This window comes from Haemaphysalis longicornis, unplaced genomic scaffold (assembly GCF_048455015.1).
Source record: "Haemaphysalis longicornis isolate Haplotype H1 unplaced genomic scaffold, Haemaphysalis longicornis Haplotype H1 scaffold_4, whole genome shotgun sequence".
NCBI lineage: Eukaryota > Metazoa > Arthropoda > Arachnida > Ixodida > Ixodidae > Haemaphysalis > Haemaphysalis longicornis.
The window spans coordinates 87,791,947-87,816,192 of record NW_027526361.1 but is presented as its reverse complement, the minus strand read 5'-3'; the positions used below and the strand labels follow the sequence as shown (position 1 = coordinate 87,816,192).

The window sequence follows — 24,246 nt, the reverse complement described above, 5'->3', positions numbered from 1 at the left end:
GCTATGGCAATTTCTTCGGCAGTGGTGGTTGATGTCGAACGAGTTGTGAGGGAGGTGAGAAGTGTGCCTTCTGAGTTTACAACCGCCAGAGCATGAGCCTGGCGTGCGGGGTAGAGGGCGGCGTCGGTGTAGCGAGTATCGGGGTGAAAGTGGAATTGTGAACGCAGATGCTTAACCCGGGAGAGCCTTCTACCTTGGTTGAATTCTGGGTGCATATTGTTAGGAATTTTGGATACAGTAATGTGGGACCGGATTGAAGATGGAATGCGGTGAAGGGCTTGCGAAGCAGGTGGGGTCGGGTATCTGAGAACCTGGAGGACGTGTCGGCCGGTGCTGGTAAGAAGGAGTCTGGTGAGTTGGCTGTTGCGTTGAGCTTCCAGGAGTTCTTCGAGGGTGTTGTGGATTCCGAGTTGGAAGAAACGACAGGTAGAGGTTTGAGCGGGGAGGCCAAGTCCAATTTTGAAAGCTTTTCGAATTAGTATATCGACTTTCTCCCGTTCTCTGGGTTTGAGGGCGATGTATGGGATGGAATATGTGATGCGACTAATTAAAAGTGCTTGAATTAGTCGTATTTTATCGTCTTCTTTGAGGCCCTGACGTTGGTTTGTGATGCGCTTGATGAGATGGGTAAGTTGGGTGACAGTGGCTTGAAGGTGGGGAAGAACTGCAGCGCCAGAGCTGGAATATTATTTTTTCATTTCATTGTAGACTCTTTCCCAAGAATCGTCTTCATTTTGCGTTTCAAGACGAAAGCGTTGGTATTTACGTACAATTTCTAGTTGCGTTAAAATAATGCAATATTTCTTCAGGAATAATTCTAAGCAATAGTATTTACGTTGTACATCCCCAACGCAATGAGAAAATCAGAGTAACGGCCCTTCAGTGCACAGTAAAGCCCAAAAAACGCGTGTTGAAACTTTGAGATTTCAAGCGACAATTCTAAGTGTTTATAACTGGCAGTTCGCGCCGCTGCATTGTTATTAGAGTGCATTAATTCCATATTTTTTCTATATGAATACTTGTTATACAAAAAACTCGCATTCTTAACCTTTATTGTACGAAAGCGTAACTACAATATCCGCTGTCTCCAAAAACACAAGGTAGAAACTCGGAGAATTTAACAGGTTGAAAAAATATTGCTGGTCTCAATCTTGACAATTCACCACTTAATGGGTACCCCACTGCAAAAGGCCTATTTAATCTCTAGCTGGGAAAAATAGTTCACTTTTAATGCAGGTACCGTATAAGTGCTCCAGTAGGCTGAAATTTAGTTTTCCCTAAAGAAAAGGGTAAGAACACGCCCAATACATTGATAGATGCGTACTTATGAATGCATCAGTGCATTTTAAGGTAGAAGCGTGACTCATTACAAATAACTAATACATACAGTGTTTCCACATGCATGAACGGCCCATCCCTACGCGGAATTCTGAAGGAAATCATAGCATTTCATAACTTAGGCATAATCACCACCTATATTAATGTTAAAATGCATTGAATTTATTGACGATACGGAAACAGGCATTGCGGTTCCTTGATTACTAGTCGTCGTTAAATGGCTATCGATTTTCTTAGTTTATAATAAATTATTAAAAACAAATGATTCTTATCTATCGAACTCTATCTAAGCATATTGAAGTCCTAGAGCTTTCTTTGTTGTAATTCGAAAGCGCACTAACATGTTCTAATGACCTTGCCAAAAGAAAGGCGCCATGCACGTAAAAACGACTAGAAACAAATATTCAGTCAACGAATCGGTAGGATAGCAAAAACTCAAAAACACATTGGGCAGTCCATTGAGATGTGTTCTGGGTACGCAAACATGCGTGTTGTTGCTCATTCGCGCCATGAGGCGACCGCAATTGTACCTTGCTTGTTCTCTTTTTATATACTCATCATAATCAGCATGAATTTCTGCTTTCTCTAGCTCCTAATGTTTACTGGAAAGCGAGAGGGGGCGAGGCACGCAGAATCGAACCGAAGGTTAGAGCATGTGCCGGGAAAGGAAAAACACATGGGAGGAGGCTTCTGAAAAAAAAAAAAAGAAAGGTGACGAGGCCCGAGGGAATAGAGATGCCCCTTTCGCACGGGCAATATGAGGGGCCGTGAGGGGTAAAGATACTGACGGGAGTGAACGGGGGATCCTGGTGGTGGCACGCGAGTGAAACTGAGCTTTGGAGTGTGCTGTACTTAGGGCTGGTCAATCGCTGACTGATGCAGCCGGAAAGTTTAACAGATAGTTGAACACCGCATGAACAGAAGGTCCAGCTAGCCTTCCTCATTCATACTGTGTAAAAGCACTAAGCCTACACCGTTAATTATTTGTTGTTAGCTCCCTGTCGCGGAGAGATGCCTTTCAGCGACCATCGACACGCTCCTAGTCTCTTTTGCAATGCGCAGGTTCGCCTACATCGCACTTCCAATACTTACTTTTAGCGCTTATCGCCCTTTCGCTGTGTGGGCTTACAACCTCTTCTCTAGGCTTGTTATGACGGCTGGGGCCGTGCACACACACACACACACACACACACACACACACACACACACACACACACACACACACACACACACACACACACACACACACACACACACACACACACACACACACGCACACGCACACGCACACGCACACGCACACGCACACGCACGCACGCACGCACGCACGCACGCACGCACGCACACGCACACACACACACGCACGCACGCACGCACGCACGCACGCACACCCCCGTGCACGTGCACCGTAAACGCACGCACACACACACGCACACACACATATGCACACATGCGCACGTGCACACGCGCACACGCCCGTGCACGCGTAGTCTGCACCCACGCATGAACGCGCGCCCATGCACACGGTGCACGCGCACACGCACACACACACATCAAATTTACAGAAACTGCCTACTAATTCGTTTCGTTTAAAGTTTCTTACAACCAGATTTGGCGGTGAGTGGCTGATACGTGATGTGATATTAAAGTTCATGAGTTCTTTTTTAGGTTTCCTTTGTCCAATGATGGAAATGTACACCATTATGACGATTAAGGGCCTTTGCATCGCCAAATATTTATCTTTCCGCAGATGCAAGGCCTAGTGAAGGGTTGGTTTGTTTTTGCGAGTTTTAATTCTTGATTTTGACGTTTTTGTTTCAGGAGTTTTATTTTACTCTTCATTTTTTGAAGAGCCTGTCTCAGATGAAGATTTTTAATTTTGTCAGTGATATCGGCGCACGTTCAAAATCCCCAGGTGGGCAAAATTAATCCGGAGCCCTCCACCACGGTGCCCCTCCTTGCTTGTGCTTCGTCGTCGTGCTAGACCTCATAATTATTCAATCAAGTCATTTCTGAAAAAAAAAAAAATTGTGTTCTTCTTGCGTATGTTCTGGTTGTTCAAAATTACGTTCTCTCTATTATCTCCGTTTACGATCTTATAGCTACTGTGTTAATTCCGCCAATTACACATTTTTGTGCAAATGCAGGGCGTTACACAATCTTGGCTAGGAGAAGGATGGCACTAGGTAAAAGGTGCTACTCATTAGCCTCCGTGGCGTGAGCCACACACGCTGCCTCTGCCGCGCCCATGTCCTGTACTGCGCAGGCGCAGGGCGTGCTGGTAAACAGCGTCCTGTTCCGTGTCTGCTCTACTATCGTTACTTACTCACCTCCCGGCTTTCGTTCTGTGGTATCATTCACTCTCCCGCATTCGCTCTCTTTTAACGCGAAAGTGTTTTATGCCGGGGTTCACAAACGCCACCGACGCCATATCCGTCACGGAAATGACGTCGCCAGAAAAAGTTTCATTGACGTGACGGCGCTAGGATTTGAGCCCACGATCACACTGGCCGCAACGGGAGGTGTGAAACGCTCTGCCGACTGAGCCATGAGGTCAAGCCCGTGTAGCTGTATGAACGCGCCTTATGTCATTCCCTCTAACTTTTCTGTTCAGTTTGTGCTGCCATCTAGGAGGGGTGACGCGATGTACTGCGTCATGACGCTAATGAACGCCGATAGTTGGCGCCTCGACAGGGCTGTTTAAGCTACTGTGTTTAAGCTACAAACTCTGCCTCCCGCGTTCCACAAGCTGAGCTCGTCGCAACGCAGGCGTCTGGCGTACACAGCACGGATCACGACGTCGCTCGCCAAGCACACCCGCATGACTGCTGCCGACCTACAAATCATGCTCCTGTCGCTGTAGCGCACTGTGACTTCACAACCCGTTTGGTTTCGTTCGCATGGTTTGTGAGCGCCCGGGTTTTCAATCGAATTTACGCAATGCTCCGGCGTGTGTAATCCAGTGTCTGATTTTGATGCGTCTAACGGTGCCGTACCGATGAAATATAAATATCGATGGGCAAGTTCATATCGATGCACAATAAATATTTAACTGCTCCTGTGCAAGCACATTTCACTTTCGTGTTTTACCAATTCCTACGAAAGAACGATCAACCACATTTTTTTTTTTTTTTTCTGGGGGGGGGGGGGGTTTCTCCCAGGGTATTGCTGCCACTCATTTCAGGCCCGCTCCGAAGAAATGAACACTCGAAAAGCCCATGCGGAGGAGATTTTCGGTGTTAAAGGTAGCTGGAAAGAATAGATTTAATCGTCGTCTTCTAATAAAGCGGGCCTTATAGGGCGCCTATTTTATTGTCGCATTAAAACCAACGTTCTTATTTTTAATGAGCACCTCCTATTAGTTAAGAAAAGGTTACAGCTATCAATTAAATCCTTCGGCGCTGCTATGTCGATGGTAATGCAAGGAGAATATTAATTAGCTTCTGCTTTGACGTGCGCGCCTATAAAAAACTTCAGTGCCCTTCCACTCTGTGTAGAAGGATGACCACCGGGGCTGTGGAGCATAATGTTAGAGTAGTTTTCGCAGCTAATTTCGCGTAATTTATTTCCTGATAGTTCCGGTAAAACCACAGCTACATCCGTTTTCTGCAACCAAACGTTCTCCGTACGTGGCGGCCAGGTATTCACAGCCGACCGTAATGTTGTATCTTTTACAGCCTCACTCTTAACTCAATAACACCACATTTGGAGCCGTTTTCTGTAATCATGATCCTCAGAGGTGGCCCACGAAGCAGCAAGAGAATTTACTAGCCATGCTGGGCTCGCTCCCGCTCCCCACCACCGTTCTCGATCGGCTCGCGATCGACTGGTCTCGTACCAAGAAGTCACGGAGCGTCACGGTCTCTCCCGCCGTCGCTATCCCCCTTGGCCATACATGCCTCACCAACGGCCAGGAGCGCTTATGGCGACCCCTCCAGACCAATTCCCACGTCAGTCGTTCCCTCCTCCAGGAAATCTATCCCTGCCAATTTCCTTCTCTTAACTGTCCCCTCTGTTACTCCATCGACACTCTCACTCGCCCCATATGGCCTGTCCTGTCAACACCCCCCCTCCCCACAATCAGCAGCATCGAGCATTGGGAGGACGCGCTGCGCAACTCGCAACCGGGGATGCAGTTTACCGAGCCACCACCGTCGCCCCCAGCCTTTGGCTGTAGGCCACAGCGCGTGCCAAAGCCTACTTGCTGGGTAAATAGAAGGCCAACTGCACTCAAAATGTCCACCTCATGAAAACCCTATTTCCGTATAGTCTGCTTAAAAAGAAAGCAACATGCAAAATACAGCAGCTGAAACGCCCGCGTGGACGCCGCAAGCGGCCAGCAAAAATCGACGATTTTGAAATCGAAACCGAGGAGAGTGCGGCAATTGCAGTGACGTTGCAGTCGTCCAGCGAGCGACCGGACGGTCACCAGCTTGGGAGAAAGTCTGCGCGCAATTACGCGCGCACGGGGCAGCAGAGGTCGACCGTTTCTCCAGCTGCGTGGCTGGCCAGAGGAAGAAGCCCCCGTCGGCTGGAACGTGACAGGCACGTCATGGCTGTTTTCGCGATCCGCCGGCAGGTGCAGCGGGGTCTGCGGCGGAGCTATTTGAAATGCTTCTGACAGATTAACGAGGCGTTTCACGGGGCTACCACTTGTGTACCAGCTGATTTGGAGTACTTACAACGCAATGAAAATAAATTTGGTGGAGGTGAAATTTGAGTGCAGTTGGCCTTAAAGTGATTTCTCTCTTGCGCCTTCAGTAGATGGCCATGCTTCAAAGCGCCACAGGCAGTGTTGGAAAGCCAGCCTACAAAGCCCAAGCTAACACTGACACTTTGGAATTCGGCTTCACCTCGAAGTACAAATGCATTGTAGGAAGACAGTTTTTTAAAAGCAACATTAGCCATCCTCAATAAAATATGAACGCCGCAGGAACGCTCTTAGATTTTTATCTATTTTTTCCGCAGCATGATCCTTTTTTTTTCGGGGCGCGAGATCTCCTCTGGAAGCAGCGTGACGCAATACGACGCCCGACTGTCGTAAAGCCCAGCCCTAGAACAGCTCCACTGTCAAAAGCGCCATGCTTTACTGTGTAGCAGCGCGAAAGTTGTTTCAAATAGGCCCACCTTTCCGAGGGCGTGTGAGCAGAAATAAACGTCCCAATAACTTCGATTTGGATGTTTACCTAAGGCCACATGACGAAGCTCACCACTGCCTTCTCGTAATGAATTTTGGGGGCTTTATTTCCCGTTTTTAATATTCGTTGTTTTGGGGGTCCTTCAAATTCGTTTGCGAACATCCTGAATGGAGCAAATACGCAACGCACATGAAAGAAGACACGACAGGCGCTACACTTTTAACAGTTTAATAGGAACGACAGCGACGTATACATTTATAAATCCATCCCGACATGCGCAATAGACGTGCCCACGGCGTCAGCGCAAAAATTTATCTATAAACCGCCCCTCAGCTTTGAACAATGCCCCCGAAGTATCACTAACGCAGTTAGTTCCCTTCAATCTTATACGATGTGCCTCGGGCAGTTCTCGGGCCTTCTGATGTCTGCTTTTTCCCAGTATCTTTGTCTCCGAAAATCGTGGCTCACAGTTTGTCCAGGAATCACAATGCGTTGTCAAATGTGCGCCATTATTAAACTTCAAATTTTGCGCATGCTCCCTTAGGCGGTCGTTCAAACATCTCCCAGTTTGGTCAACGTAGGACTTTCCACAGGTGAGGGGGGTTTATAAAACCACCCCTAAACCGCAATCAACGAACGGCTTCTCATCTCGTTTTTCACATGCCCTCTTTTTGCTACTAGTAGCAATGCGAGAGCAAAGTTGGCCGAGCTTCCTAGCACTGATAGACCAGGCCTTGGAGCGTATTTTCAATCCTCGGTTAGAGTTGAAGATGTTTAGATATTTAGATGATTTTTAATTGTTTTTAGCAAACACAGTTCTGTGACGCAACGTGACTTGATGAAATGTGTTTTAGACGATTTTAAGCGCCTTCAAAAAGGCCTGACCTTTACTCATGAGTTGCCTCATGATAATGCCATCAAGTTCTTGGACCTGAGTATTAAGGTGCTGCATGGGAATGTGTGTTGGTCTTTTTCACCTCGGTCCCGTAAAGAACTGTTACCGTATGAATCGGCACACTCAAAGTTAGTTAAGCGGGCTATTGCCAGTCTCTGCGTAGAATCTGCCTTGCGGAAACCGTGCGCACACATGATGCAGTCAAGTTTTGAAAATCAGGTGCAGCGACTACAGGCTTCCCTCAGTCGGTCGTGAATGCGGTGGCGGAAACCCTCCTTCAAAAAGTGAAGGGTAGTAAGCTTAGGACGAATGCGCACCAAAGAAATGACAACCCACCTGAAGTGGTTCCGTACATACACAAGGTGTCGCATAACCTAAAATGGTTGCGACGAGTTACGCTGTCCCTGTCGTTTTTTCTGTCCCGTGTAAGCTCGGCCAACCTTGCTCTCGCATTGCTACTAGTAGCAAAAAGAGGGCCTGTGAAAAACGACATTAGAAGCCGTTCGTTGATTGCGCTTTAGGGGTGGTTTACGAAATCCCCCTCACCTGTTAAAAGTCCTACATCGGCCAAACTGGGAGATGTTTGAACGATCGCCTAAGGGAGCATGCGCAAAATTTAAAGTCTAATAATGGCGCACATTTGACAACGTATTGTGATTCCTGCGCAAACTGTGAGCGACGATTTCCCGAGACAAATATACAGGGAAAAAGCAGATATGAGAAGGCCCGAGAACTGCTCGAGGCGCATCGTATAAGAATGAAGGGAAGTAACTGCGTTAGAGATATGTCGGTGGTATTGTTCAAATCTGAGGGGTGGTTTTTAGATAAATTCTTGCGCTGACGCTGTGGGCACGCCTATTGCGCATGTCGGGATGGATGTATAAATGTACGTTGCTGTCGTTCCTATTAAACTGTTGGAAGTGTAGCGCCTGTCCGTGTCTTCTTTCTTGTGTGTTGTGTATTTGCGCCACTCAGTATGTTCGTAAACCTAAAGCAACACGCCCAGAAACATGTTCTCATATTCGTTTAGATTTTAACAATTTTGATCATTATTTTCGCGCGCTGTCAGGGAGTTCGTGACGAAACAACGAAGTTTACGAACACTCACGACATTATCTACAAGCAGAGGCATGCTTTTATTGGCGCCTTTTCTGGTCTCCGTCCACCTTCGTTGCCTATCGCAATGTTTAGTGCCTGCATACGTCCGCTTCACCCCTAGGAAAACGTCTTCTGTGGGTGGTGCTTCAGCGGCTACTCAGCATGGGGACGGTTTACGATTCAGTATAAACGATTTACGACCTAATCGATCAAGTTAACGGAACTTGAGCCCGCCGCATTGAAGCCGGTTTTGGGTGACAGCTTCATTTAATTTGGTTGCGAATGTGAAGGAGGCTTTAGTGCAGCTCCTTTATGCGCGTGCGGCGCTGGTTTAGCTCCTTGCTCCTCTCACAATATGTTGGAAGCACACAAGGCGAAAGCGTTCTGTGCCACCCTTCGAATAGATGGGGATGTGACGGACTGAGTACTGCCGCTCCATGTCCCCGTGTCACAAACTCGAGCGTACGACGTCTAAAAGTACCGTATAAATTTTTCATTTTATCGTACAGCGCCTAATTCTTCTTACACTCGTCCGATTCATTCAGTCGGTTCTATTCGCCCGGAGACAAGGCTGGAACTTTCTCGAACGAAGAGACGGTAACACGATCACTCGCTGGCTCGCCGGCGAGAAAACAACAAAAATAAAACCTCCGTCGCTCCAGTTTCGTCGAAGCTTCCAGTACTTTCGAGGACGTGCGCGTGGCCTTGCCAGTGCTAAAGAGCGTCGATGGTTCTAGAAGGGAGAAGAGTGAAGTTATTCGCTGACGGCGGCGGGCGCGTTGTGTATTGTGCTCTCCCTCTCCGCGCCAGCACGGTTATAAAAAGAGAAGCCGCGCCTAAGCAAACCAGCTACGTTTGGCAGTCGTGATGTGACAACGGCACCTGCCAGTTTGTACATCACACCATCGGCGACCCGCGCCCTGGAGGACTCCAACGTACTCCCGGGCCTCGAATAACCGTGATCGTCTCGGACGGCCTGGCCTACAGCGAAGCCACGCTTCCCAGGTAGCCGAATCGCCTCCGACAGCGGTGCATCGTCCGGCCCGGTCGGTGAATATGATGGGACTCTGTCTCTCATAAGCATCGAACTGTTCGTTTTCCTTTTTAGTTAACTGCTCCGCTTAGTAATATTCATTTTTTAGCGCTCCTGTTTGTATTATTTTGTCTAATTGGACTGTTTCTTGTATATGAATTCCATCTAAGTTGTCTGTCATTATCGATCCGTTACCTCGTGCTTGTGTTTGTAACTTGCCTGTCTAAATACAAGTCGTTGTGCTGTTTTTGTTCAAGGCTCTTGCTCATTCTTGCCGCTCTGGTCGGCGAAAGCCGCACATCAGACGGCCACCCCCTTTGTCACCTGTGCCCTGTGGATTCGGTGGGGTTTGTTGGCTCTCTATAGTCGACTCCCCATATCTTCCGACAGTGCACCCTAATTTAAGGAAACGGGTGACACCCCGGAAAGTGCTAGTTTGTTGCGCAGCCGACAGTCAAGGTGCTTCTCTTTGGTGTTCACAAATGCCAACGTCGTCATGCAGCCATATGTTTGCATTGAAGAGCAAATTTCCGCCCCGAAATCTACACCAATCAATTTATGACCATTGGCAGTGTTCTTTCCCTCCAAATACCCACTGGATTTAATGTGTTTTATGGCGAAGCTGGATATTTTTTGGTTTCCCCATTTTGGGTGAGCTGAGAAGTCGGCGTAGGACGGAAATTTTACGGGGAGAGTTTGGTTACTGAAACCGGCTGTCACTCTCTTTTCTGGGGAAAACTATGCAAAAACAAAAATACATGATAATAAAAACCATCGGATAATAACATGATAACCATCGGCTGCTAAGACGATTCTATCTTTACATGGAGTATGTGTCCCAGGTCCTCAGCAGCGGTCGCTGTTCCGTGAATGTGTGGGGGACCACAACGAGGGATTGCTGTGGCCCCGTCATTAGGCTTCCACGCCTTTTCAACTCGCCCGCATCCTGCCATGTCATCGACAACAAGCTCATTCGTAACGCTCTGAATGGGCCCTCAAAGAGGGGAGCTACATCTTACAATAAGATCCATGCCCTTTACGCACTTTCAAAGCCGTCCAGCGGCTACTAGAAGGGCGCGTTGTGAGGCTGCTCGAGTGGCCTCCGAATGGGGACATCGTCAACCCCACAGAGAACATTTTGGCAGCAATAAAATACAACTTTGCTCATGGCTACCTCACCACGGCGACTGCCGCGATTTGTGGCTGGCTGTGAACGCGGAATTGGAAACCCTCCTCCAGAAGCCAGGGTAATCTGAGGAACTGTGCGCTTCACTGCCCTGCAGGATTCAATACTCAAAGTGGAAGGCGCCTTCATCTGCTATTCAGCGTCTGAATTGAGCATAAATGTTTTTGTAACATGTATATTATGTTCATGCAAATTATTCATGTAACAATTTTTATAGAATTTCTTCGGAAGCAGTTCGGCCGGCGCACACGCAAATTTTCACGACATTTTTTCGTGAGCAACCATGATTGCCAGACCAGGAACGTACTCCCCGCTAAAAGAGCGGCGGCAGGGGGTCGCCAGTTTATGTGACAACTTCGCCTAATGTACACAGCTTTTTTAAAGCAAAGCTTTCTACCTCAACCCCCCAAGGGTTCTTTCGTGACTGTTGGTGTCACCAGAAAACCCCCGCGAACAAACAAAAGAATTTACTGGCACCGCCAGGAATCGAACCTGGAACTAATCGTGTAACAAAACCGGAGCCCGTTGTCTTACCGATGTAGCTACGAGCTCACGGGGAGGCGGGAAAGAGAAGTGGTGCACTAACCAAGCGCATTTATTAAATTAACCCCTGCATTCTCGCTGAATGCCACTCCATAGCGAATAAAGGAAGCTTACACCAACCCATGGCATCTCACTTCTAGTACGCCAACATGCTAAATCATGTTGCTTTCAGTGTTCACGCAGAACATGTCAGCTCCTTGTCGTCCGCATTCACGCCAAACGACACCCCAAGGAACACATTAACATACTCCTTGATGGCAAGGTTATCACTCCAAGCCCCAGCATCAAGATCCTGGGCCTACATCTTCAAGCCAACACCACGAGTACGTATCCTTGCAACGCCTCAACACAGCATTATTTAAATAAACATGATCAGGCGAGTTGCCACCATGAAGCGAGGCCTCAAGGAATGCGATACTTTTCGATTAGTTCAAGCTTTTGTCCTCTCGAGAATCACTTACGTCAACCTCCTGTCTTCTTCTCGGCAAGGAGGGCATAAAGATGCTTTATATAATGATTAGAAAGGCGGTTGAGCAAGCCATTGGTCTTCCCATGAGTGCCTTCACAGAGAGGCTGCTTAGCACGGGTTTCCACAACACGGTGGAAGAGCTGATAGAGGCCCACCTTTCCAACCAGAAACTCCGAATGAGAACTGCGGCGGGTCTCCGCATCCTTCGCCAGATTGGCTGGGCGGCACAGAATGTCCCTCCGCTTGATGTACTCCCGGACTCTTGGCGACAAGAACTGACAATGCTCCCTTTGCTTAGAAATATGAACTACCTCACACGATGATGGTCGCCAAGAAGCATGGGCTCAAGCGCTAAACACCACCCTCGGCGGGGATCATGCAGTTATCTACACAGACGCCTCCCAACATGAGGACAGAAGTACGTCATCATCGTGCCTATCTCCAGAACCGACCTCCTCGCTTGAGCCTCACTCAAGACAGAATACATGACGGCAGCAGAAGAGGAAGAGGCAGCCATCGCCTTGGCTCTCACTGAACCAGGGGTTCGTAAGGTAGTCACCGATTCCCAAGACTATCAGAATTTCCATTCGGGTTTGGTGTCCCGACCTACACTGCGTGTGCTAAAAAACCACTCCCAAAAATGGTTCTTTTCAGCTCATCTAGACACCCGCTCACGCTTCCATAGAGGGCAACGAATACGCCCACCAAGCCTGCACTTTTATCCCCCGTGCTATGGAGCTGCACGAGGACCGTCACCCACTTGTCTCATTCAGGGACATAACCCAGCATTATCGCCTTCTGAGACAGACCCTACCTTCGCCTGAGCCTGGCCTTTCCACAGAACAACAAACAATCCAGCAGCTTCCGACTCCCTTTTGCCCATTATGCGGAGACAAGGCCACGGTACAACATCACATGTGGGCCTGTCCATGTGATCCCCTCCCTCAAATCAATTCCTCGGAGCTCTGGGAGGCAGCGCGGAGCTGCTCTGACCCGGAGAGGCAGAAGATCATCATAGCCCAGGCTACGAAGGTCACCCCACTGCTCCCGGCCACCTCCCTGGCTTAGAGGTCTTCTTTAATAAATGCCCCCCCCCCCTCTCTCTCTCTCTCTCTCTCTCTCTCTCTCTCTCTCTCTCTCTCTCTCTCTCTCTCTCTCTCTCTCTCTCTCTCTCCCATACGCGACGCATCTTCACTTAATGCATCGGGATCGGTACGACGCTGAATGTAAATTTTGCTCAGAAATAGCACCACTCTTCCACCTAATCGGGGTGTGCCACTTTAGCCCTGAACACCCTCCTCTCTCCGTCAACTACCAAACAAGAGCAATGGGAGATGCTTCTGTCCTGCCCCTCTCTGCCTACTCAGCTTCAGCTGGTGGACAGAGCACAGGTGGCGCGCAGTGAATATGGGCTACAGTGAAGAAGGAACCACTCCCATGGGCCGCCCTCCGAGCCGTTCAGAAATCTGAATAGAAGTATTTCCTTCTTCTCCTCCAGCTCCTCCGCCGTCTCTGCCGCCGATCTCGTCGCGTACGTCCGCGCCGGCAGATACGGAGAAGTGATATCGTCTAACACCGGGTTTAAGCTTTAGTTTTATAAAAAAACGGTTTCCACTCATGTTTTGGTTGTGTTGGTTTCCACCAATACAACTCTTCCAACTACCGTTTATGCATCATGCATTAATTTAACCCTATTTCAAGTAATAGAGGGTGTGGTTCAGTGCATTTCACTTCTCTCTGGTTGCACTATTTGTAGAGCGACGTGAGTAAATTTAAGGGACGTCGCATGGGTAACCGTTGTGGGTGCGGTTTACAGCTTTGCTTTCCAACCACATTCACATGGTGGATTGGCGCTAATTTTTTCCTTTTTTTCTCTTTGTTCGCTTCCTCCTTCCCTTCGCCATCCCCCCTGTCTCTTTTTTTCTGTCGTCCGGACGCTGCCAATTCCTCTCCGCCCGACTCGCCGCGCGGAATACGCGGGTGTTTGAGACTTGCCTGCACGCGGCATTCGCTGTGTTTAGTGGTTTTAAAGACGATAGTCTTTCTTGGGCTACCTAAACCCAGAAATTTCGGTCTGTCTGTCTGTATGTCTGTCAGTCTGTCTGTATGCCTGTCTGTCCGTCTGTCTGTATGTGACTCGATTCAGCCACCCGGCCAAAGCAAACCAATGCCTGCGCAAAAGTCTTATATAGTCACAGCTAAATCTACCCGTCTAAGTCCGGTGTAAGGTTCATACTTGTCAACATTGTTTAAGATGAACAAGACATTACGCAGATATAAGACAGCAAATTAATACAGAAATGATATTTGCAGTGTTCCTTTACAATAAATCATACATTCTTGATTTTTGCGAAATTAAATACTTCATAAACTGCAGGAAAAAAATTCACTCCGCCGTCGCCTGCTGTCGCCCGCGCCACTATATCTTCTGGCGCCATTTTAAGAAATCAACCGGCAACAGTTACAAAAGGTTTCACTAGATAGGTTCCACGTTCTGCTTGCAACGCACGTGGAGTAGGGAAACGCGGTTCTATAAACGTTGAAGTAGGGCGCCTCGATTCACGCGCGTCTTCGCCGTTCGGCAGCGTTGGAATCGAGACACCCGACCTGAAGAAGTGGAACGCGGTAAATTTGAAATGATTTAAGCAAATCTTTGAAGAGCGAATGCTCTTTATAAGCGACCCCAAACCATCCACCGCCGGCGTCGGCGGCGGCAGCGTCCGCAGTGCTCTTTAAAGAAAAAACAGCATCCGGCGCCAGGTTTCGATCCGAGGACTTTGCGGGCCGCAGCGCGACGCGCTACCGACCAAGCCACGGACTTTTTTTTTTTTTTTTCTTTATTGCCGGGTTTGGACATCAACTAAAACAAAAAGGCATGAACAACAAGGGTAAAACCGCTAACGCTATGGTCACTAGCGTAGCTCAAATTAAAAACGCGGCATGTTCAATACTTTTTCCACCTCCAAAATCCAGTCCGGTACACACGGCTGGACCTTCCACACTTCTACTATCCGTCTGACGTTCTCGCAGAAGTACTGCCTCGCTGGCCTGGCATCGATATCACTGTTGCGGAAAGCCATGCGAGACCTCCATATGCCGTGCAAGACCAAAAGCATTAACAAATCATAAGGTACACCATTACAGTCTTCTACACACAGGAACCGTATGCCGTGACAATCAAGAGGGAAATCCTTTTTCAGGGTACGCTGTAGCACGTCCCAAAGAAAGACCGCGTCCCAGCAATCCAGGAACACATGTTCAATTGTTTCGGGCTTCTTACACAGGGTACAGTCCACACCCCACGGGACAAATAGGCCCTTCTCCTGCATCCACGTTTTCACAGGTAAAACACCGGCGTGCAATTTAAAGAAAAAGGATTTGACACCAGGTGGAACTGCCATTGCTTTGACCCGTTTCAGTACATCTTGGCCAGTTCCTGCACGGTACAACGTTCTATACAGTGGAACTGGCAAACAAACATCAAGGAGATCTCTATACAACTTTTTCTTCTGTACATTGCACAAGTATTCCATGGAAAATCGTGCGCACAAAAATTCAGCCGCTTGGACAACTTCACGCAAATACCCATGAATACCGCCGGCTAATGGTTGGGTTGAACTAACAACATACTGTGGTAAGACCCTGCCCAAGCGTACCTGAATAACGGTGCGTAAGAAAGGATCTTGCACCTCGCGCAGAAAAAAAAGGCGGTTTACAACTTGACGCAGAAAAAGATGTGCCAGTGACAGACCCCCGGAGCGGACACGTCGAAACAAGTTCGTGCGACTCGTCCGCTCCCAAGTAGACCCCCAAATAAATACGGCAAACACGCGGTGCAGCCTTTGCACATTTGCTCGCGCACAGTGGAGCACTTGCATCACGTACCACACTTTAGCCGCGAAAAACAGATTACACGCTGTCGCGCGAGCGAACATTGACAGCATTTTTCCTTTCCCTTCCCACTTTTCCGTCCTATTGCGCAGCTCTGTCACCTGCCTTCGCCAGTAAGGATCGCTATCGCGGTAGTTTTCTAGTGGCACACCGAGATACTTCGGAGGCGTCTGTTCCCAGCTTATACCTCCGTATATGCTTGGTGTCGCATCCCAGTTACCATGCCACAGGCCCAAGCATTTTTTCCAGTTGACAGAGCTTCCGGTACAATAACAGAATCTTTTAAGTATCTTAACGGCCTCCCCTATGCTGCTTCTGTCTTCAAAAAAAAGAGCGATGTCATCGGCGTACGCAAGCACGCGCACTTCGCATGACTGCAACCGAAAACCGCGTATACTGACACTGTTCTTAATGCTCAAACAAAAGGACTCTATAAATAAACAGAAAAGTAAGGGCGAAAGAGGACACCCTTGACGTACCGACCGTGACACTTTTACTGGAGTGCTGAGTGCCTTGTTTATAACAAGACTTGTGGTGCACTCCTTATACGACATACGCACTCCATCAGTAATAACCTTTCCAACGTTGACGTGCTCTAGAATAGCAAGCAACAGTTCATGTGAGACCTGGTCAAAAGCTTTTTCCAGGTCGATCTGAAGGAGGGCCACAGCGGACTGCATGCAATCGCAGCATTCTAAAATGCTTCGAGGTACATGGATGTTGGTTGTAATTGAGCGACCTTTTATTCCACAGGTTTGGTGTTGCCCTACCAAGTCTTTCATCACAGTCTGTAGTCTTTTAGCGAGTACCTTCATTAATATCTTGTAGTCTACATTTGTTAAAGTTATGGGTCTATACGCGTTTACGCTCATCAACTCCCTTGCATCCTCCGTTTTTGGGATGAGCACAGTATGAGATTTCGAAAAGGATGGGGGCAAAGTTTTAAGTTCATAGGCCTCTGCATATAATGCACTAAGGATGGGGCTGAGTTCATCTACGAAAGCCTTGTAAAAGGCTCCACACAAACCATCAGGGCCTGGGGTTTTGCCCGGACTTAGCTCAGAAATCGCTTGCTTTACCTCATCGATTGAAATAGAGGCCTCAAGATATGTCCTCATTTCATCTTCTACAACAGGCAGTACCGTCATGAAATCCTCCTTAAAAACATTCGGGTCTATGGGATGACGTGCAAACAAGTTATTATAGAACTCGAAAAACGCGCGCTTAATTACTTGCTGGTCCTTAGACACCGCACCCTTATATTCAATATCAGTTATCATGTTTCTGTTTGCATATCGTTTCTCCGAACTGATGGCCCTCTTAGTGGGGGCTTCACCCAAAAGCAATTTCTCCGCCCTCGCTCGCACTAATGCGCCATGATACCTTTCTTCTTCCATGGCCTCCAACTGGGCTTTCAGTGATTTAATGTCCTCTTTAAAAAGCCCTGGTGATTCGCACTCCAATTCTGTAAGCTTTTTTAAATTTTCACGAATCACCTTTTCGTTTTTCATTTTATTATATCTGAGGACACTAGACCTTTCTAGTGCCGTTATCTTAACGTTCTGCTTGAACATTTCCCACTGGAAAGTCAAGCTTGTCTCACTCCCATCTATTTTTTCCATCATCCCTTTTACATCTGCTACAAATTGTTCATCTTGTACTAGCTTACTATTCATCTTCCACAAGTCCCAGTTAAACTTTGACGCTTTCTTCTCGGGCCTGCCAAGTGAAAACGAAACAAGGCAATGATCGCTAAAGGATATAGGAAGGACAGCGTACTGGCAGCACTCAGGCACAAGTTCTAGCGAGACGTATGCTCTATCCAGCCGGGCATGGCTGGCACCCTGGAAGTGTGTAAACTGCACCTGATGTGCGCCACTAATTAAGTTCCCCACATCCTCCAAGCCAAAATCAGCCATAATTTCATCGAGTACTACAGTACTTCCGTCACGAAAGGGGGTGGTGCTCGATTTATCGCGAGCGGCACACACACAATTGAAATCTCCCAGCACAATAAGAGCACGTTCTGTGCCGAGCCAAGCGCGACACTCTTCAAAAAACCCTTTTCGTTCATCGACCCTTATCGGCGCATACACGCAAATGACCCGCCATTCTTTCGACGCAAAAACAAGATCACACACCACCATCCGCCCCCTCGTATCGGATGTGACGGCTTGAACCGTCGCCCCAATACTCTGGCGAATTAACAAGAGGCACCCAGCTGAGAAGCCCACTGCATGGCTTACACAAACTTGATAACGTGCACAAAAACTACGTACCATACGCTCAGTATTTTCTTCGCTTTCAACTTTCGTTTCTTGCAAAGCCACTATATCAAGGTCTTGCTCATTTATAATACGGTACAGCTGACTTTGTCGCTTGCGGTCGGCTAATCCACGCACGTTGAGAGTGGCAACACGCAACGTTAAGTGGGGTGTGACGGAAGACATTTTGTTCCTAAATGAAGAATATATTCAACTTACGGCGTTCAGACAAACACCCACACACACACTCACACACGCAACCACACGCAAAAAAGAAAACCGTCGACTTATAAGATACTCAAAACGGAAAAGAAACCCTCCCTCCCTCTGCCCTAAACACCCCAAAAAAGAAAAACCCAGCGAGCCGACGACCATCCCTAGCGCATAACCTGAACTTTTTTGTTTTAAGTGACACAAAGACTTTCCAACGGCATCTTAGCAGTCCAGAAAAAGTGGTGACAAGTAGCGTGTTCTTACGGGCTCTTTGATGCCGCTGGTCCTCTGTCGTAGGGCGTGCTCGGCTTTGGCTTGAAGCTCGAGCGCCTCGACGAAGTCCCCGTTGCAGACACCTTCACAGGTCCAGATCCGTCCCCACCTCCCTGCACCCCCACTTTCTCCTGGCGTGGCCTTTTCGGCAAAGCTTGGTCGTCGTCGTCTCCATTTGAGAAGTCCGCTCCCTGAAGGGGAAGGAAATTTTCTGCACCGGGCACCTTGTCCTCGACGTTCACCGGGCCTCCACCTTCGGCATCACCCGTCTGGATGTCGCTCTGCTCGGGTTGCACGGCACTGGCCAAGGCGGGAAACTCGACCAGGGCCTCCACTTTTTTATCAGAGTTCTCCTTTTGTTGCGGTGCAGCTGCCACCCCAGGGTCGTTGCCGCCCCCTGCTGCCACATCCTCTGTCTCCCCCTCGTCCATAATATACTCGGTCTGTTCCGGGTCTCCTCGCGGTCCGGCCACCTTCGCGTACGTTCGCACGCACTCGCTCGCTTCATGCCCGAAACGGTGGCAGAGTGTGCAGCGCGGCACCTTACAGTCTCGCCTCATGTGCCCCGTGCCGGAGCAGCGCAGGCACTGCGGGGCCCTGCCAGGTACGACAACGAGCGCCTGCTCACCTGCAACACGGAGCTGGTGCGGCAAATCGTCGGCTCTCACGCCCGAGTTCAGCCTGAGCGTCACCGACCGCGTCGTCGAGCCTTTGTCCTGCACGCCCCTGACGCGCCAGCGCTCCCGGGACACGTCAATGACTCGGCCGTACGGTGCCAACGCCGCGCGAACGTCGTCGTCCGGAACATTGTGAAGGAGCCAGTGTATCTTGAGGCGCACGTCTTGATTTGCGGGGTCGATGACGATACACCGGCGCTCCTTGACCCTGACGTCGTCGCACGAAAGCATCCTCTTAACCCCGGCGTCGTCCTTGAAGGTGACGGCCCACACATGATTCATCTGATACGCCCCCAAGGCAACCACCTCGGGGAGCAGAGTCAGATGAGCCAACATGTCCCGGAATTCTTCCACTCGATAAGGCCGAGCACGTACGTCAGCATGAATAAAAACTGTGTTCAAAACACATCGTCCTGTCGGTAACGTAGGCAGTGAAACTGGGTAATCGTCAGCGTCCTGTTCAAAAAGCCTGTTTCCGCGACCAGTCATGGTCGCACTAACCGCTCCAGCGGAGCCAAGCATCCTGCGGCCGCTCACGAGCGTAACCGGAAGCAGAATCAAGCCACGGATGCGACGCTCACCAAGCCACGGACGCGACGGTGACATCAGTGTTAGACGCGCCTTATATCTTTAACGCATTCAAACTACGTCGTCAGCGGCGTGCGTTGGCGACTCAGCGGCGTTATAGCGGCTTGATAACTGCGTGGTGTACACGTGATACTACAAACCCGATGGAAGAGATGGAAGAGAAGGCGGCAAGGCGGTGGGCTGCGGGGGCCGAGCGCAAGCGCCGCAAGCGGGCCGACAACCGTGCATTCGCACTTTCGCATTCTCCCCCTCGGGGAAATGCGGGGGAATTTTTTTCGTCTTTACGTTAGGAGGAGCGCGACGCAAGAGGAACAACTTGTGAGGTGAGCGGGAAAGCGAAGGGAGGAATTTACTTAACAAGAGTCGATAAAGACTATCGTCTTTTCTCGACATTTGCAACGAAAGGAGCAGATACGCGGCCAATTTTTTGTTGTTGTTGTTGTTTTCATCAAATTCGGGGTACGAAAGAGGCGTGCGCGCCGGTTCCAGCAGCGGCTGTGTTGGTTAGCTCGCATCATACATTCGCGGGTACTACAAACGTATTCAGCCGTAGATCTAAGAGCCCCCTCCGGTTACAAACCCCTGCGCGCTTGCGCGGCGGCTTGGGCTCGGGCCCGGGTTCGTTCATGTTTTTTCGCTTCGTCTCCAGTGGTGGTACAAGACACGTATTGGGGCCCGTTAAGGCCGCGGATCTGTCAGTCCACTCTGGTTACAAACCCCAGCACGTTTCCTTTTGAAACCGTGATGTCTTGTCTTCCGCACTGTCTGAACTTGTAGCCCATGCCAAGTACGTTGCCCCGTCGTGGAGCAACCTTGACAGCTGCCTTGTTAATACGACCTCTCTCTCTCTCTCTCTCTCTCTCTCTCTCTCTCTCTCTCTCTCTCTCTCTCTCTCTCTCTCTGTCTCTCTCTCTCTCTCTCTCTCTCTGTCTCTCTCTCTCTCTCTCTCTCTCTCTCTCTCTCTCTCTTTTTTTTTGTTGTTCTTGTAACATTAACAGCTCGCCCGATTGCATACTCTCCGTTTTCGAAACATCTTCCGATCCTTCTCACAGTTTTCTGTAAATATATACCAGAAATGTGTTCCGAATGTTTGTGACAGCAAAATCATGTAACTGTGCTTTGATGAAGTCAAGTCCCGTGGCCGCTACGTAAGTAAACATTCTTTGTTATTGTTCTTGCTGTGTATCCGACTCTTTACTTATACCATTTCTGCGTGCTTTGTGAGTTTTATCGTTCTCTAGATTTATATATATATATAAATATATATATATATATATATATATATAGAAAACCTCGGAAAGCAAAGGGGAGAATGTAGTACGTCATTCAAACAGATAAATGACATGGAAAGACAGTGGAGAAAAAATGCCCTCTGTGTGGGATCCAAACCCACGACCTCCATAATACGCGTCTGGTGCGATGACCACTACGCTACCGGCGGGGCTATTTTCCCCTCCACTTTCTTGGATATTTATGTGTAGGTAATTTTTTCCTCTGCTTAGGGTTGGTAGCCAGCGCCACTCCGACTGCTCGAGGTGAAGGGGGCCTTCTTATTAACCCGCGGGCCGTGACTCGAATGTCTACGACATGTCGACAGTGGTTGACCAGCGTTGAACCCTCTTAAGCTCCCTATGGCACCAAGACCGCCAGAATCAGAATGGGAAATGGGGGCCTCGTTGAATTAAGGCAGAAATAAGGGTTGGCAGGCAAGAAAACTCTGGAAAGCAAAAGGGAAATGTAGCACGTCATTCAAACAGACAAAGAATTGGTTTTCTTGACTGCCAACCCTTATTTCTGCCTCTCTCTCTCTCTCTCCTCTCTCTCTCTCTCTCTCTCTATATATATATATATATATATATATATATATATATATATATATATATATCACGCTGAACCCGAACCGGAACTGAACCAAAAAGAGAAGTAACGGTTACCGGTTCATGCCGAAACGGTTCGACCCTTTCTTGCTGATATTGCACAGTCACTGCAATTCAGGCCTTTTTTTCTTTCACGTACCATCATATACCAAGACATTTGAACCTTATCACGCTCTATGTAACAACAGGGGAAATGAATGAGCACCAATCTAGCAATGGTCTGTTGCTCCTGGAAGCGCGAGAGTAGTGCGAGCTGACCAAATAAAATGTCATTCTAGGCAGCTTGCAGGGATATAAAACGAATTTGCCCTTCCCTAGCTGCGACTTTATTGGAGCAATCAGGCTGCAGGGGTGCTCCACTGCGCAACAGCGAAAGCCCACACCCTATGTGTGCAAACTTTGTGCATTTCATAATTTGTTGAAAAGGTCCGACACCTGCAAATTGTTAATACTTGACAAGTGTGACCGCAGGAGCTGCTCAGTGGCTAAGCCGATTGCTGCTGACCGCAAGTGGCCTCGATCTCCCTTCCCCACGACTGATTTTCTGAAGTAGGTGGAAATCGAGAACGTCCGTGTATCGCCGGATTTTAATCCACGTTTAATATCACCAGCTGGTTAGAATACGTCTGCCGCCCTCGAACATAAGCTGCGCCTCAGAGCAGAGATATAGCACGGGTCATCAAATGCGCCAGATTTAAAAAAAAATGTGTCTACACAGAACACAACAAAAAAGAAAACGCGAATCACGTTGTCTTAAAATATTACGCAAATAGCAAGTAAAACCGAATAAGTAAAAAAAGCACCAAAATGTGGACATTGCTCTATACTTTTCTTGGCCTTGCCTTTCACAACCAAACGTGTCATCAATGCGAAGGAAGTGAGTCCCGAGGTCAGTTTTTGAGGACAGTACAGTGGACAAGTTCTGTTTTTTTACAGACATAAATAGCAACAGATATGTCAGGAAAAACTGTTAAGGCGCGCAATTAATCCCTTCGCAAGAAGCTGTGACCCTCGACCTTGTCTTGGAGGCAGAAACAGTAATAAAGCAGATGACACGTGCAGAAAGGCCGGCTGGTACCTCACACTGCCCCATTCACCCAGCGATCATATTTTCTGCTTGTTCTGCAGTTTTGTCTCTTTCAGATCTGCTTTTTTTTCGAAGGTGCACTTGTACTGACTGCCCAACTTGCTACATTACTTCTAAAAAAGTCCAATCTCATGCTCCGCGCGTCAAATTTCCCTTTAATTTTGTACAGCATAATCTGTTATAAGATTCCGCAATGTAGCACACGGAACTATGGCCGGGAGTGAGGCGGTACGATGGCATACTGATTGGAATGCACACATCCGGCAAAGCTATCGCAAAAGGAATTGTAGTGGTCAGAACAATAAAGCAGTGACCGAGAGTTAACTAAAGCGTACTTTTGACAAAAGTGTGGCTAACACTTTCGATAAAGTGACAGCTAGCAAATTATTCAGGGGGACCAAATAATCTAATTCATTTGTAGTATTTATGTGCATGTTGTATGATTTTTCTGTTTTGTTATAAATATAAAAAATTTCCGCCATTGGTATTAAGCGTTGGTATTTGGACGCGCCAGTCATCATCATCATCATCATCATCACCAGCCTATCTACGCCCACTGCAGGGCAAAGGCCTCTCCCATTATTCTCCAATTGCCTCGGTCCTGTGCCAACTGTGACCAATTTATCCCCGCAAACTTCTTGATCTCATCTGCCCATCTAACTTTCTGCCGCCCCCTGCAAAGCTTGCCTTCTCTAGGGATCCACTCTGTTACCCTTAATGACCAGTGATTATCTTGCCTTCGCATTACATGCCCTGCCCACGTCCATTTCTTCTTCTTAATTTCTACTAATATGTCTTTAACACCAGTTTGCTCTCTGACCCACTCCGCTCTCTTCTTGTCCCTTAATGTTACACCTATCATTTTCCGCTCCATTGCCCGCTGAGTCGTTCTCAATTTAAGTTGAACCCTCTCAGTGAGCCTCCAAGTTTCTGCCCCGTAGGTGAGTACCGGTAAGATGCAACTGTCATACACTTTCTTCTTCAGCGACAATGGTAGGCTGCTATTCATTATCTGAGAATGTCTGCCATATGCACCCCACCCCATTCTGATCCTTCTAATTATCTCTGCCTCATGGTTGGGATCTGGGGTAACAACTGGGCCTAAGTAGATATATTCGCTTACCACTTCCACTGCCTCGCCACCTATCTCAAACTGCTGTGCTGTCCCGAAGTTATTGATCATTACTTTAGTTTTCTGCATATTAATTTTCAAACCCACGGTTCTACTCTGTGCGCCCAGTGCGGAAAGCATGCTTTGCAATTCGTCTGCCGAGTTACTTAGCAAGGCAACGTCATCAGCAAATCTGAGGTTACTGAGGTATTCTCCATTAACTTTTACTCCCACCTGTTCCCAATCCAACGTTCTGAATACTTCTTGTAAGCATGCTGTGAATAACATTGGAGAGATTGTGTCTCCTTGTCTGACACCCTTCCTTATAGGTATTTTACTGCTCTCCCTATGGAGGATGATGGTAGCTGTAGACCCACTGTAGATATCCTCTAGTATTCTTACATAATGCTCATCTACCCCCTGGTTCCGCAATGCCTGAATGACTGCTAGGGTTTCGACCGAGTCAAATGCTTTCTCATAATCTATGAAGGCTATATATAGGGGTTCAGTATACTCAGCGCACTTCTCTATCACCTGATTGATCGTGTGAATATGGTCCATTGTT

At 48.2% G+C, this 24,246-nt stretch overlaps 1 protein-coding gene across 7 annotated transcripts in view; it reads right to left on the bottom strand.

The window, feature by feature from the left end:
• LOC144178986 (glycoprotein antigen BM86-like) overlaps positions 1-24,246 on the bottom strand; it is a 77,549-nt gene that overhangs the window by 39,478 nt on the left and 13,825 nt on the right. The gene's annotated exons all lie outside the window — the stretch shown is intronic.